This window comes from Musca autumnalis, unplaced genomic scaffold, assembly GCF_047663935.1.
Source record: "Musca autumnalis isolate F117 unplaced genomic scaffold, ASM4766393v1 scaffold_2, whole genome shotgun sequence".
NCBI classification, from domain to species: domain Eukaryota; kingdom Metazoa; phylum Arthropoda; class Insecta; order Diptera; family Muscidae; genus Musca; species Musca autumnalis.
In genome coordinates this window covers 252,782,899-252,798,016 of record NW_027411755.1, presented here as the reverse complement: position 1 = coordinate 252,798,016, position 15,118 = coordinate 252,782,899, and the positions used below count along the sequence as shown (strand labels likewise).

The following is a 15,118-nucleotide window of genomic DNA, read 5'->3' as shown; positions in this document are numbered from 1 at the left end:
AATGCCGGAGCGACATCGCATCGATTTCGATCCGATTTCGTAACGAAATCTGAAGAAAATCCTTGGGAAATTCGGAAAGAAAATTTCTTTCCGACATTCGTTCCGAAATCGGTACAAAATCTGAACTATTTCCACTCCGAAAAATCGTTTAGAAATCGGAACGAAATCTGAACGACGTTGCTTCCGAAATTGTTCAGACGTGTCGGACATCCGACAGTTGGTTTGCTGGGCATGAACTATATTAAAAAGAAAATGGTGGACTAAAATGTTTTATTGTATGAAAAAGAGCCAACGAACGAAGTGAACGACCCGGATCTTTTTGGTGAACGGAATGAAAAAGATCGATCCGCTCAATGAACGAGATTGCCCAACACTACTACTTAGTAGCTATGTCTGTCTGTCTGTCTGTTTAGCGGGTACATCCTCGCTCATTCTTATTATATGGCCTAGCCAACGCAATCGCTGCATCTCGACACGTTTAACTATATTGATGTCGTTGTATAGCAGATACAGCTCGTGGTTCATACGACGTCGATATTCACCGTCAACGTAGATTGGTCCGTAGATCTTTCGAAGAATTTTTTTCTCAAACGCGCCAAGCACTGCCTTATTTGCTTGCGCAAGTACCCAGGCTTCGGAATCATACATCAGCACGGGTAGTATCAGTGTTTTGTAAAGCGTTATTGTTGTTTGACGAGTCATGGCTTTGTTTTTGAAGTGCTTACTTAAGCCAAAGTAGCATCTGTTGGCCAATACAACTCTTCTTTTTATTTCACAACTGTAGTGGGATTATGTATCTCATTTTTGCTGTTATCGACAAAAATCGGTAAAATTAAATCGCAAAATTATGACTAAAAACATAAAGAAAAGTTGGAATCACTGTTTGTATCGGTAGAGGCTAGCGACTACTTTTTATTCATCGTTAACTTACCGAAAAATTTCGTTAATTATCGAAATTATAAGCATTTTAATTTTACCGACAATTATCGATAACAGCAAAAATGAGTTACAGAATCTCACTACTGATGTCGTTAGTTGTGTTTACGGTGGTGCCGAGGTAGACAAAGTCTTTTACTACCTCAAAATTATAGGAACCAACTTCAACAGTTGGTCCGAGCTCAATGGACGCATTGCGCGTCGACACCATCAATTTGGTCTCCTTGCCATTTACCGCCATACCCACCTTAGCAGATTCTCCTTCGACCTTCATAAAGGTTTCGGTTACTTATTTTACTGATCGTCCCATAATGTCTATATGATCAGCATAACCAAGTAACATGTGGCTATTGTTGTAGATTGTGTCAGTTTTTTAACCTTTGCCTCTTGTATAACCTTTTCTAGCAGGATGTTGAAAAGATCACACGAAAGGCTGTCTCCTTGTCTGAAACCTCTTTTGGTACAAAACTCTTCGGATAGGTTCTTTCCTATTTTAACTGAAGATCTTGTGTCAGTTAGAGCCATTTTACAAAACCGAATGAGCTTTGCGGGGATACCAAATTCAGACATGGCTTGGAATACCTTTGAACATAGCGGGCTGTCGCAGGCTGCTTTATAATCGACAAAAAGGTGGTAGTTGTCGATCTGCATCTCTTGGGTCTTCTCCAGGATTTGCCGCAAGGTAAATATTTGGTCAATGGTGGACTTGCCAGGTCTAAAGCCGCATTGGTATGGACCAATTATTTCATTGACCATAGTCTTTAGTCGTTCGCACAATATCCCTGTCACTATCTTGTAGGTAATAGGGAGAAGACTTATGCCCCTATAGTTCGAGCATACAGTCTTATCTCCTTTCTTGTGGACGGGACACAGGATACTCAGGTTCCAATCGTCGGGTACTCGTTCTTTCTGTCAGATGGTGCTAACTAGCTGATGAATACACCTTATCAACGTGTCGCCTCCGGTTTTGAACAGCTCGGCTGGTAAGCCATCGGCTCCTGCTGCTTTATTATTCTTCAGCCGGTTGATTGCTGTTTTTACCTCATCTTGGCCGGGCGGTATACATTCTATACCATCTTCTGGTATTGGATCTGTGGTATCATCGTCTTCGCTACTATTGGATACCAGCAGATTGGAGAAATGTTCCTTCCATATCCTGAGCACGCTATCTGTATCTGTTACCAGATTACCTTGCTGGTCTCTACAGGAGGATGTGCCTGTACCAAAGCCATCTGTTTGATGTTTCACTCTTTGGTAGAATTTTCGGACTTCATTCTGGCTCCTGTACATCTCGATTTTTTCACACTCCCGCTTTACCATTTCTCTCTTTTTCTTTCGGAAAAGACGTTTCTCTTCTCTCCTTTTCTCCCGATATCTCTCTCGTGCGCTACGCGTTGCTACTGATTGTAAAGTAGCTCTATATGCCGCATTTTTCTCTTCGGTAGCAGCACGACACTCCTGGTCATACCATGAATTCCTTTGTGGAGGTCTCTGGAATCCAAGTATGGATTTTGCGGCTGTTTGCATGGAGTGGGCAATATGTTGCCATTGTGTTGTTATGTTATTGGGACAAGGAGTGCTCGCGTTAAGCAATTGGGCTAGTTGAGTGGAATATGCTGTGGCTATCTGTTGTGTTTGCAGCCTATCGATGTCCAACTTCCGCGTTGTGTCTGTTCGTGCTTTATTTGCAACGTTTAGACGGGTACGTACCATTGCTGCAACAAGGTAGTGGTCCGAATCAATGTTTGCGCCTCGGAACGATCGTACATCCAACACGCTGGATGAATGTCTTCCATCTATCGCAACATAATCAATTTGTTCTTTGATCTGGTGACAGCCAGGTGACCTTATAAATATCGAGATGATTAACTCTGGTACTGCTAACTACCATGTTTTTTGCAGCTGCAAAGTCTATCAGCCTCATACCATTGTCAGATGTTTCACTGTGGAGACTGAATTTCCCGACACCTTTAGGTGTTGTTGTGACGCCTTTCCCAATCCATCGTATTTCCTGTATGGCAGTAATATCGGCCTTGTACTTTTCAAGTACGTCTGCCAATGCGAAGACTGCACCTTCTCTATAAAGAGTGCGAACATTCCAGGTGCAGATTCGCAGATCATGGTCCTTAAAACGTTTGCGGGGTTCGTCAACTTTAGAGGGGTTTGTTTTTCTTTTCTTTCGTTTTTTCATAGTAGGCTGTGTTTTCTAGGGGAGGGTTAGTAACCCGACGCCCAAACCCAAGTTTTTAACGTTCTTATGGGTGAACGCGCGGCACATGTTAGCTCACTACCTTTAACGGGTGTTAAAGGCAGTTCCCCAGGTGACACCACGGGGAGGTCAGTGTCCACTTGAGATGAAAGAGGGACCAAGATAAATCCTGGGCTTTGCCATGTTAAAGCCGGTCAAGACCGTTGCTTGGTATCATTCATCCCCTACGTCACCCAATCTAGAATTTTTACAAAAACTATTATCAGCCCAGAAAAGCTGTTACTGAAATTTTTGATTTGATCGTATATAATTATACCCTCAGCATTTATGCTAACGAGGCTATATACACGTTCATACGGGCAAAATGTGTCTCATCGAAATGGTTTTAGACACCAAGTATGTTTGGACGAAATCCGTTTCAGACAATTGGGTGTTGATTTAGTCATCTCCGTCTGTCTGTCTGGCTGGAGCGCACAATAACTCTCGAACGGATCAACCGATTCGGTCCAAAATTTGGCTTTCGTAATATTTTGTTCGAACTTAGTTTAAGTTCGAAGATGGGTTATATCGGTCCACTACTTCCGGCACCTCCCCCACAAAAGTTCAAAAATTTTCGGAAAATTTGTGGGCAACATAACTCTTGAAGGCAGTAACCGATTTGGTCCATACTTTACACATCGTGAAACTCCTACCAGTCTTAGATTAGGTTCCAATATGGACTCAATCGGTCCAATCCTTCGAGTACCTCCCACACAAAATTTCGGAAAAGTTCGGTTTAGGACCTGCTCTCGAATCGCTTTGATTTTTGTTGTAGCAACTTGTATTCACTGCCCTTCATACGACTTCCTGAGAAAATAGCCTGAAAGATAACTCTCGAACGGATCTGCCGATTCGGTCCAAAATTTTAACTTTGTAATATTTTGTCCAATCTTAGTTAAAGCTCGCAGATAAGTCATATCGGTCAAACTATTCGAAATCCAACGGCAGCGGGTTCTTTCGTACCGGATTGACCCGGAACTACACAACATCATCGTTCCGCCCAGCGGCTGCCACGTCAGTGTACATATGTTTGTATTTGTGTTGGGAGCAGCATATCCCGGAATGCCTGCTCCGAATTCGTTTGGTCCGTGCCGGGAAGGAGGAAAACCCAGGACCAATATATTTGTGTCACATCCGCATCTTCACCCACATCCAGCCTTCGGTGAGATGCAATAGATATCAGGAGTGGGTGCATCTAAGGGGTTGCTCTGGACTTGTCCACGTGAGGGACTACGACAGGGACTATGTTGCTGCATGCTGTGTGGATACAGTCCCCAGTGAGTCGTCATCGGATTACGAAACTCCCTCGTCGTCTGATTTTGAGACTCCCCCGCAGTCTCCTCGACAACAACCGCACATGCAGCCATTAACACCAGCCGTTGTTGTCCCAATCCCGGAAAATGCATCCTTTTTGCAATTTAATTGCAATGGAAAATGACGTTACCTGGCAACCCGTCATTTCCCTTGTATCAGGCCTTGTCCCCATAGCGCCTCCATTAGCAGACCACCCGATTTCATTACCTCTGAACGCCGCACTTTCGTCAATCATAAGAAAGCTGATTGGCCGGGTTTCAGAGAGTTCACCAATCTCCGCTTCAGAGAACTGCCCAATCGATCTGATGTTCGGGTAGCGGAAATGACGTTTCGAGACATCATCACTGCTGCAGCCGCTCGCCATATCCCTGCTGGTCGAATACCCGAAGTAAGACCAAACTTCCCAGCAGAGGCGACGGGAATGAGCGTGGTGAGCTTCGTCGAACTAACCGCAATGACTCCAGAGTCAGGGAGCTGACACTGGAAGTTAACAGGCTGGTCGGCGAGCATAAGCGGAACGAGTGGTTAAATCATCTGAAGAATTGCAACATTGGAGCCGGTATAGGTGAATTGTGGGCAACGGTAAAGTCACTCGCGAACCCTGGAAGAAGGGAAGATAGGACCTCAGTCACGTTTGGCGACGTTACGTTGACTGACCCGAAGAGGTGCGCAAGTTATTTCAATCGACAGTTTGTCGAACAGCCCGACAGTGACAGGGCGAAGAGAAGAGTATTACGTCGCATTAGATCTCTTCCTGCCGAGGATGAACCACCACAGTTTACAATGGATGATGTTGCCACTGTCATCAGGAACGCTAAATCACCCAAAGCGTTGGGCCCTGATGGAATCTCCATGGTAATGCTGAAGCAGCTGGATCAGCCGGGAGTGGAGTATCTCACTAAAGTTCTCAACTTGTCGCTATCCACCCTCATTGTTCCTGAAGTCTGGAAAATGGACAGGGAGGTCCCACTACGGAAGCCTGGCAAGGATGCCAGCAAAAGTGAATCGTACAGGCCGATTTGGCTTTTGTCGCCCAGAGCAAAGACCCTTGAGGCCTTAGTCCTCCCCAGTATCAGAAATAGCTATCAAGTTGCCGATCATCAGCATGGATTCCGTAAGCACATATACATTTGTCAAGGACTCAACCAGAGACGACCATGCAATAGAACAGTGATGGTGGCGCTTGACTTATCAAAAGCCTTTGATACAGTCAGGCACTCCACGCTGTTTGAGGACATTGAGCAGACAACCCTTCGGCCAAGCTTGAAACGTTGGATAGTCAATTATATGTGTGGACGCCAGTCGTACGTGGAATTCAGGAACAAGAAGTCCAAACCCCGTAGAGTGAAACAGGGTGTTCCAAAAGGTGGGTGATATCTCCAGAAACTGTTTAACCTCCACCTCTCCTGAATTCCGCCCCCTCCAGACGTCATCGAGATCGTAACGTATGCGGATGATTGCACGATCCTGGCGACGGGTACCTTCCCTGATGTCATCTGTGAGAGACTGAACACCTATTTAACCGATCTTACCACCTTTTTCCATTCGAGGGATATGCAGATTTCCGCCACAAAATCAACAGCCACTATGTTCACCACATGGGCAGCGCAGTTTGGAAGAGAATTGAATGTCGTGGTCGACGGTAGCAGAATTCCGACCACAAACTGCCTTAAAATTTTAGGGGTCACATTCGACACTACATTCACGTCGTGTGCACACGCCACAGCTATCTGCGACAAGTGGAAAAGTAGGAACAATGTCCTCAAGTCCCTTGCCGGCAGCACTTGGGATGCAGATAAAGAAACCTTGTTGACCACATATAACGCGATAGGTCGGTCTGTGGTAAGCTATGCGGCTCCAGTCTGGTCCCCGAGATTGTGTGATACGAACTGGAAAAAGATTCAAACTTGCCAGAATGCCGCCCTGAGAACAGCGACAGGTTGCCTCCTCAAATCTTCATTGGACCATCTACATGAGGAGGCAAAAATTCTTCCTGTAAAGCAACACAATGAGATGCTGTCGTTGCAATACCTGCTTGGATGTTATCGTGTGAGCCATCCCAATCACCATCTTGTGGGTAGGCCCGACACATTCAGGCATATCAGGAAGGATATTCATGCTCGAGAGGGAGAGGTCCAACGATACAGGAGAGAACCCCTAGATCAAGAAGCATATCAAGCAGGTTTAAACAGTATTCACACGGATGCAGTTGCCAAGGCCTTAAACAATTATAGTGTAAATAAAGTCCTCGAAATACATCCCCCATCTATTGCAGCTGAGGAGCGTCAGCTACCACGACAAACTAGAGTAGTTTTGGCTCAACTACGCTCGGGATATTGAAGTCGACTAAATTCTTATTGGGCGGAAATCGACCGCTACGTGCAAGACATCTGTATGCAGTATGCGGCAGGGGCCCGCACGACACAAAACACCTTTTCAACTGCCCAGCCAAACCTACTCATCTAACTCCAGTGGATCTGTGGTTACATCCCATCGAAGCAGCCACTTTTTGGAACTGGAGGTAGGAACAGAGCCAGATCGAAATTCGAAAAAAAATCGCAATTCTGTCAAAATTTTTTTCTAAAAAAATCTTTTGCCTCAGCAATTTTTTCGAATTTGTTTTTTCGAAATTCGATAATTGCAACTCCATCGGATACCACATAAGATTCTGAGAAGAATTATTTTGATATTTTCATACTTATTTTTAAATTACCCCCAAATATGATAGAAGTATAACTTTATCCTCAGGCCTTTCAAGATATTACCATGTCCCCGAGTCGTTCTTGTCTTCTTTGGGAACCAAAGAAACCCATACGACAAAACGCCAAACTGACAAAACGGACCGGAGATAATAGGCAACCAACTAACCAAGTCACTTACATTTGGCCTGCTGGTGATGGTGGTGGAGCACACATGAAGTGAGGGGTCGTCTCAATACAACGGCAACAGTTACTACAACCAAAATGGTTGCACAGAAGGCCGGGTGGTTAGTCGGAGTATAGGGGGCATAGATATGATGACTGAAGATCCATCCATTGACTGACTGACTACCAGCTATACCACCAATATGCGAACATGTATGTATTGGTGTTGTTGTTGTTATTTTAATGCTTCTGCTGCTGGCTGGCTTGTCTGGTGTTGTTGTGTGTACTGGCAAAAATTGTGATTACAATTTTTAGTCATTTATTTTGTTGTTGTTGTTGCTGCTGATGGTTTTTGTGTTTTTTTTCGCTGTACTTACCTGATGTACAACGGCGGCTCACTGTGTGGCTGTGTCGTTGTGGAGTTTAGCGCATTTTTCACAGTTTCTGTGTTTCTATGCTTAGCTGCTGCTGCTTTTTTGGGGACAAGCTATTATAAACCGTGGTAAGATCGTCTCTACAATCAGTTGGTAAAAGTATAGCGTTGCGTACGGACAATTTTGTTTTAACAGAAGTGAAGTTTTGGAGCCGTTTTTTTATTGTTTTGCTTCAATTTGAATTCATTGCTGCATTCAATTGAATTTGTTGGCCCAGTCAGTAGTGGAATCTAGAAGTAAAAAACAAAAACGTTGTTGTGTGCAGTGTTACGGAATTATTTTATTGTCAACAGTGTAAGTGTTAAAAAATAAAACAATGGAAAATCCAATTAATTTGAAAATCTTAAAAAGAAACATTTTAAGTGCCAGTTATGAAACTGAGACATCCTCTTCAGAATAATGAAGATTTGTGAAAAATTCTTGCCGTTTCGATTATCCTATTTAAAGGGGAACTCATTGTTATTGTTGTTGTTACTCTTTGCTGTCATCAATCATTTCATCAGTGCTGCTGCTGCTTTGTGCAATCAAAATTTGTGTTTGAAAGTCGTTCACGTTTTTTAACACGACTCACGTTTTCCGCCGTTGTGCTGCATAAATTTCCATTGCAAATTAGCTAGCGATGCTACCAGAGAATACGCTATAAACCAAAAAAAAGAAGTAATTTTGAAAAGTTACATACAAAACAGAATTTAGTTCAAAAGTTCATTGTATTCTTCATTGTTTGGATTTTTTGTTTGTGGCACAAAAAATTGTGTGGTACAGTGGTTTGGAAAAATGTACGAAATAGTCTGAAAATTAAAAAAAAAAATGCAAAATGTCTAGAATCACATTTTTGCGTATTGAAATATACAGAAGAAATTGTTAAATTATTTAAATACAGATTTGTTATTGATTTCGTTAAAAGGATCGCTTATCAATAAATGGGAGTCACCGTGGTGCATTCAGAAGGTCTTCGGTTCAATTACAGACCAAATATATAAATATGAAATGCTCCCTCCCATAAAGGTGAACCTTGTAGCAGTTGGGGAAGGATTTGGCATATCCCGGTGACCTCCTTGCAAATTACCATTTGTTTTTTGGTTCTTTCTTCCATATTCAGATGACAAAACAAGTCAGGATTTATTTTTTTTCTTGAGAGCGCAGCTTAGGGAGCGAGACACTGATAAAACGTCTAATCTCGTGCTTAAATCTATTGAAAGTATTTGGGCGCCACCGTTGTCCTATATGAGCTCATCCACTGCCATCAATACTGCCTTTTCCGCCATAAAATCGCAGATATCTGTAGACCCTATTCCCCAAGTAATCCGGATTGGATCTTACAGATATTTTGGTGATGCTACAGGTATTTTTTCCATGCAACAACTTATGTTGCAGTGGGTAAGGTTGACGTTTGAAGAAAATTTGCTATGTGAGCAAATGTATTATTCGTATTACCATAACTCTTCCGATTGAACGACGTACTGTATATATATTTTCTAAACTGTCATTAATCGTTGCTCAATCGGAAATAAGTTAACTGGAATGAACTTCTTAATTTATGGGGTTTCCTCATATTAATTATGAGATAAACAACTCTTCCTTAATCATGAATCCTCACTAAATATCAGTTATCTCTCCACTTGAGTTATGCCTAACTTAGCTCAGTTCAACCGCATCCAATTTCAATCTTATCACCGCAAAATACCAAAATCTGTTCAATTTTCGGGCCGTCAACTGATGTTCTGTTCTATTCTTCTTTGACATTCGAATATGCCTACCAGTTTGTGAGTGGTAAACCATGTCCTACCTATCCCATACAGCTACCCACAATTATTCTGACTTCTCCTATATTTGTTCAAATCATGAAGATCCTTCTGATTCCTACGAAAGCTTCCAAAGAGGTACTGAAACAAAGGCTGATTATTTGCTCATAAATGGAAAGCATCTTTGTCTCCTCAAAACAGAGATTTGGCCTGTCTGATCGCCTTTCTAGCACAGAAAAAAAATTCTCTGCTATCACAAAGATCCTCTGTGATCCACATGAACCCCTACGTTCACTTGTAGTTTAGCATTCGAAGTGTACATTTGTCGGGCACTAACATAACGTCTTCGCGTTATAGCTAATAGTACTCTGACACCAAGGGTCTGACTACAAGGGGTAATTATTGTTGTTGTATGAAAGTAATCGCCTATAGACCTCAAGCATATGATCTGATACTGTGTTGTTTTTATTTCTTTTGTTATTGTCTTCTTCCAATGCTCATCAATCAGTAATTAAGGTATCGAAGCCTATGGATTATGCCTCCACCATCTAAAAAAGTCTTAAAACTGGCTCGGAATCATTTTCCGACTTATCTCATTTTAAGACATCATCGAATATAAATCTGACTTGCGCAGACAACATGAAAATGCCCTAAAATGTGACCTCTATGATCTTATGGTCCTTAGTTGTTGCAGTTGTTCCGCCAAAGACCTGTTTCATTGTAAAGTCTGAATTTATGCTGTTGAAGTTTTCTATGTTACTGGGGCTAGTAAAGCCTCAATGGTGGTTCCTGCTGGTGGTGACACAGGTGTAAACCGTCCGAAGTCATTAGAAGTTTTTCTTTCTGCATGCCAAATACTGATGATTAGGGACTTCATACCTTGGTCTTACTAGGGATACGCAGTGAATTGCAAAAATCGGTTTTTCGATTAATCGGTTTTTGTGAAAAACTTAAAGCTCGATTTTCGGTTAGTCGATTATTTGAGAGTGTTCTAAAAGTCGACTTTCGATTAATCGTTAAACGCCGAAAACCGAATGTAATCGACCATTTTCGTTGATGCGATCCGTGATGGTTATATGTATAAAAAAAGTACCGTCGATTACGCGGTTTTAGCACACCCAATAGTCAACTACGAATAATAATAGCCTACGACTAATGGTTGACTGCGAATAATAGTTGACTCCGTCTTCCGAGAGTCGACTATGAATAAGAATAAGAAATATAAAGAATAAGAATTATCTGGTGATTAACCTTGTCCTTTGCTCGATTTTCTTGTTTTCGTTGCTTCGTTGTTGTTGTTGTAACAGTGTTTTATATTATGTTTGTATGTTCGTTCCTCTGTTCAATCTGGCTCTGGGTCTATCTCCAGTTCCAGAAAAATTGCTGCTTCGAGGGGATGTAGGCACAGATCCACTGGAGTTAGATCTGTAGGTTTTGGCGGGGCAGTTGAAAAGGTGTTCTGTGTCGTCCGGGCTTATGGCGCATACTGGGCAGATGTCTTTCCAATAAGAATTAAGGCGACTGCAATATCCCGAGCGTAGTTGAGCCGAAACTACTCTAGTTTGTCGTGTCAGCTGACGCTCCTCAGCTGCGATAGATGGGAGATGTAATCCGAGTATTTTATTCACACTATAATTGCGTCCGTGTGAATGCTATTCAAACCTGCTTGATATGCTTGTTGATCTAGGGGTTCTCTCCCTCTAGAGCATGGATATCCTTCCTGATCTGCCTGACTGTGTCGGGCCTACCCACAAGATGGTGATTGGGATTGCTCACACGGTAACATAATCTCGGTGACCAGACTGTAGCCGCATAGCTTACCACAGACCGACCTATTGCGTTATATGTGGTCAACAAGGTTTCTTTATCTGCACCCCAAGTGCTGCCGGCTAGGGACTTGAGGACCTTGTTCCTACATTTCAGCTTGTCGCAGATAGCGGTAGCGCGTGCGCACGCCCCTAAAATTTTAGGGCAGTTTGTGGTCCGAATTCTGCTACCGTCGACCACGACATTCAACTCACGTCCAAACTGAGCTGTCCATGTGGTGAACAGAGTGGCTGTAGATTTTGTGGCGGAAATCTGCATATTCCTCGAATGGAAAAAGGTAGTAAGATCGGTTAAATAGTTGTTCAGTCTCTCACAGATGTCATCAGGATAGGTACCCGACGCCAGGATCGTGCAATCATCCGCATGTGTTACGATCTCGATGCCGTCTGAAGGGGGCGGAATACAGGAGAGGTAGAGGTTAAACAGTTCCGGGGATATCACTCCACCTTGGGGGACTCCCTGTTTCACTCTACGGGGTTTGGACTTCTTTTTCCTGAATTCCACATACGACTGGCGCACAGTGTTGCCTCAGTGGACAAAAATCGAAAAATGTGTTCTTGACTTTTTTATAATTTTATGGTTTTATTTTATTGAGAACACTTCAAATAGGACAAACCTCAAAGATGTTGTCGATATTAGGTGTTACTATAAAGTTATAGCTCGTTAAACATAGAACATTTTTCGTATGTGACATTTAAAAAAATGTATTTAAAAAAGAAACCCATGTTCATGGAATTTTTTTAAAGAAGTTATTGACATATTCTACAACTTTTGAATAGGGAATTAAAGAGTGGTCGATAGTCTTGCAATTTATGAAAAAAAAGTTTACATATAATGCCTATACATAAAGTACCGTTATGTTGATTGAAACAGTAACGTGTTACACAAAACTCATGAATTTCGCTTCTTTCTTGGAGTGTATCTAAAAATTGCAGCAAATTGCAGTTTCGACCATTTGTTACATGAAACAGACATCCCTTTCGAATTAAAAAATGCAAAGTTTACATCCTATAAAATCCGATTCTCCGAGCCACAACCATATCATCATAAACAATTTGTACGAAAGGAGCAAGAATCCTTGTTTTGTCTCAGTGAATAAATTCAATTTATTTTACTGCTTCACTTTATTTTTGTTCTATTAAAATTGACTGAGTTATAGCAAAATCGGGGAAATATATATGTATATATATAGATATATACATATGCGATTTCAGTTAAAAAACTACTACATTGTAAAATCCGATATGAAGAGCATAACCTGGTCCATTTATATCGGAACATAACACTGTTGAGAACAGTCGCGGACACCGAAATAAGAACACATATATAATTTGAAAAAGAGCTAAAATTTCCTTTAGTGTATTAAAATAGCGGATGTTTTCATGTCACATTATCTTCCTCTAAATGTGGAGCATAATTCCAAACCTTTGAACTGCAGACTTGTTCGCCGAAAAACCATTTTGTTGAACAAAACATCATGGTTTTTATAAGAGGTGTTGACGTTTTTCATAATTATTTTGAAAATATTCCATGCTATCAGCATCCGAAGCACTCGATTGTATCAATCGAGGTTATCTGTGTCATATTCTATCTTATTGTGAAGAAATATGACATTACTGCGCGACTCCTATTGATATTCCGAGATGTTTCAAATATCTGTCATTTTAAACCCTTTTACGCTGTTATTTCGGTGTTCGCGGAATTATTTATGGGGTTTCTTTGGTGAAAAATGATTAGAAAGCCTTGCTTTATCGACTGAAAGAAAATTTGGCGTTAATATCTCAAAAATTCTCTAAAATAAAATGACTGTTCTATCCTCATGACCAAAAATACATGCCTATTTTTCATAGTACTATCGGAAAATGGATCAGAAAATCATTTCGCGAACAGCTAGAAACATAATTTTTTCTGTGTTTGATACGGAACATCATAGACTTTAAATCCCTACAAGATTGAAAACGTAGATTCATTCGGTTTGGGATAAATAAGCTAAAATTTACAAAAATTTAGGTGTTCTATTCTACTGACGTGGAGTGTGTATACAGTGGCGGCCATATAATTAAGAACGACATCATATTAAAAAGTATTTGACTTGCTACGTTCCAAATATTTGAATATTTATATGGAACAAAATTTGTAAATAAAGTACAGGGTAAGCACTTTCAAAAAAAGCCAAAACATGTTTTACTTCTCCCTAGTTTATACGAAAGAAACCACGATTTATTAAAATAGTCCTAAATCGACCTGGCCACATAATTAAGAACGATATAAGTAAAGGTTACTTTAAGGTAATTTTCATACACAATATGTGAATATATCGTTATGTATTTTAGAAGTCGGTTACTTTGATTCATTTTTAGTATCAAATGTCCTTCAATGGTACATATTATTGAGTCTAAGTTTGATAATTAGGGCATACCTAAGGTTTTCCAAAATTTGCCCATAATTTGACGAATTTATTTTATTTTTGGGATCTAAAGCCACAGTTTTGGCTTCCTCTCATTCCCTCGATGACGCTCTAAACGATACCCTGTGATTGTCGTTCCATAGTCGGCGCTTATTTACCCTTAAATTGGTTTTTACCCCACTTCTATGAGTCCTTTACGAGGGAATTGTCTGGGAAATAGTGTCGTATGAGCCATTTCCACCTTATAAATCGGTAGGACTGTTGTCTGCAGGTAGTAGACAGGAAATAAAAACATAATTTCGTTTTGTACAAAAAATTGGCCTAACGGTACACCGAACAAAAATGAAAGGTTTAATATTTTGAAAGCCTTCATTGCACAATGTCTTTGTGGGTGTGGTAGGCATAGTTATGTAAGACGTTTCAATCAATGAAGCTCATATTAATATCAAAACCAGTCAAATCAATAATTTTTATGGATGAAAATAAAATTTTTGTACACACTAATGTCTGATGTACATACACAAAATTATTGTGGAATTCGAGCATTCAAAACATTATGTTAATAAATGTTACATTCGGTGTGGAATTCTTCCAATTTTTGTATATACGTTATATTATTTTTTTATTTCCTGTCTACTACCTGCAGACAAAAATCCTACCGCTTTATAAGGTGGAAATGGCTCATACGACACTATTTCCCAGACAATTCCCTCGAAAAGGACTCAAAAAAGTGGGGTAAAAACCAATTTAAGGGTAAATAAGCGCCGACTATGGAACGACAATCACAGGGTATCGTTTAGAGCGTCATCGAGGGAATGAGAGGAAGCCAAAACTGTGGCTTTAGATCACAAAAATAAAATAAATTCGTAAAATTATGGGCAAATTTTGGAAAACCTTAGGTATGCCCTAATTATCAAACTTAGACTCAATAATATGTACCATTGAAGGACATTTGATACTAAAAATGAATCAAAGTAACCGATTTCTAAAATACATAACGATATATTCACATATTGTGTATGAAAATTACCTTAAAGTAACCTTTACTTATATCGTTCTTAATTATGTGGCCAGGTCGATTTAGGACTATTTTAATAAATCGTGGTTTCTTTCGTATAAACTAGGGAGAAGTAAAACATGTTTTGGCTTTTTTTGAAAGTGCTTACCCTGTACTTTATTTACAAATTTTGTTCCATATAAATATTCAAATATTTGGAACGTAGCAAGTCAAATACTTTTTAATATGATGTCGTTCTTAATTATATGGCCGCCACTGTATATATATATATATATATATATATATATATATATATATATATATATATATATATATATATATATATATA

General features: G+C 40.4%; 1 protein-coding gene across 3 annotated transcripts in view; it reads left to right on the top strand.

Annotated features, from left to right (window-relative positions):
* The window catches only part of LOC141395489 (uncharacterized), a 153,275-nt gene that overhangs the window by 90,017 nt on the left and 48,140 nt on the right, over positions 1-15,118 (top strand). The window contains exon 1 of one of the 3 annotated variants that reach the window (XM_073971474.1): positions 7,846-7,864. The exons of 1 other annotated variant lie outside the window; for it this stretch is intronic. The gene's annotated coding sequence lies outside the window, so the exon portion shown is untranslated. One more of the 3 variants, XM_073971470.1, reaches the window with a different exon arrangement.